The sequence below is a fragment of the Octopus bimaculoides genome, chromosome 2 (genome assembly GCF_001194135.2).
Source record: "Octopus bimaculoides isolate UCB-OBI-ISO-001 chromosome 2, ASM119413v2, whole genome shotgun sequence".
Lineage (NCBI taxonomy): Eukaryota > Metazoa > Mollusca > Cephalopoda > Octopoda > Octopodidae > Octopus > Octopus bimaculoides.
In genome coordinates, this window is record NC_068982.1 from 86,758,470 (window position 1) to 86,759,530 (window position 1,061).

Genomic DNA, 1,061 nt, shown 5'->3' on the forward strand with positions numbered 1-1,061 from the left:
CATATGTATGTGTGTATATATATATATATATATATATATATCATATAGATAGATAGATAGATACTATATTTTATTATTATTATTATTATTATTATTATTATATACTCGTGTTATATGGATACACATAAATGTGTGTATATATATATGTTTTTGCATATTTGTATATGTATTATATATATATATAAATTCACATATGTATATATATAAATATATATAAATTCACATATGTATATATATAAATATACATAAATATATGATATATATAATTATATATAATGTATATATGTATCTATCTATCTGGTTGAATGTATTTATATACATGTGTGTATGTATGTGTGTGTACATATGTATGCATATGATCGTTACTATTGTCATCCTTATCAATTTAATGTCCACTTTACCATGTTGGCATGGGTCAGATGGCACTACTTGAGGCAGATTTTCAATGGCCAGATGCCCTTTCTGCTACCAGCTCTCATCTGCTTCTCAGCAAGATGTTTCCCTGTTTTTTAGTGGAAGATTGGAAACAAATGACACCACTCTTACGATGGTGACACTTGTTAACAACTATCACGCAATGTCAAAACAAGAAATGTATGTGTGTGTATATATATATATATATAAATACTTGACAGATTTCTAGCTTCCATCTCCAAGATCCACTTAAAAGGCTTTGGTTGGTCCTGGGCTATAATAAAAGACACTCGATGAAGGTGCCATGCAGTGAAACTGATCCCAGAACCACATGGTTCGGAAGTGAACTTCTTAATCTCCCTGGCATATCTATCTATCTATCTATCTATCTATTTATCTATCTATCTATTTATCTATCTATCTCCATACAAACACATCAGTATATCTATCAACTTATATGTGTGTGTGTGCGCGTGTGTATTTACAAGTATATCTATAGATGTTTGCCTATATTGTATGTATTTATTATATTTATCTAACAATCTCTTTCATTCTCTCATTCTCTCTCTCTACTCTTTCTCTCGATATATACAGGGAGAGAGGAGAGAGAGAGAGAGAAAGGGTAGAGAGGGAGAAAGAGTATATAT

General features: G+C 29.9%; 1 protein-coding gene and 1 long non-coding RNA gene across 2 annotated transcripts in view; one reads left to right on the plus strand and one right to left on the minus strand.

The window, feature by feature from the left end:
* LOC128251577 (uncharacterized) overlaps positions 1-1,061 on the minus strand; it is a 100,144-nt gene that overhangs the window by 1,497 nt on the left and 97,586 nt on the right. The window lies entirely within an intron of this gene.
* Positions 1-1,061, plus strand: part of LOC106875806 (early growth response protein 1-B) — a 130,686-nt gene that overhangs the window by 904 nt on the left and 128,721 nt on the right. The gene's annotated exons all lie outside the window — the stretch shown is intronic.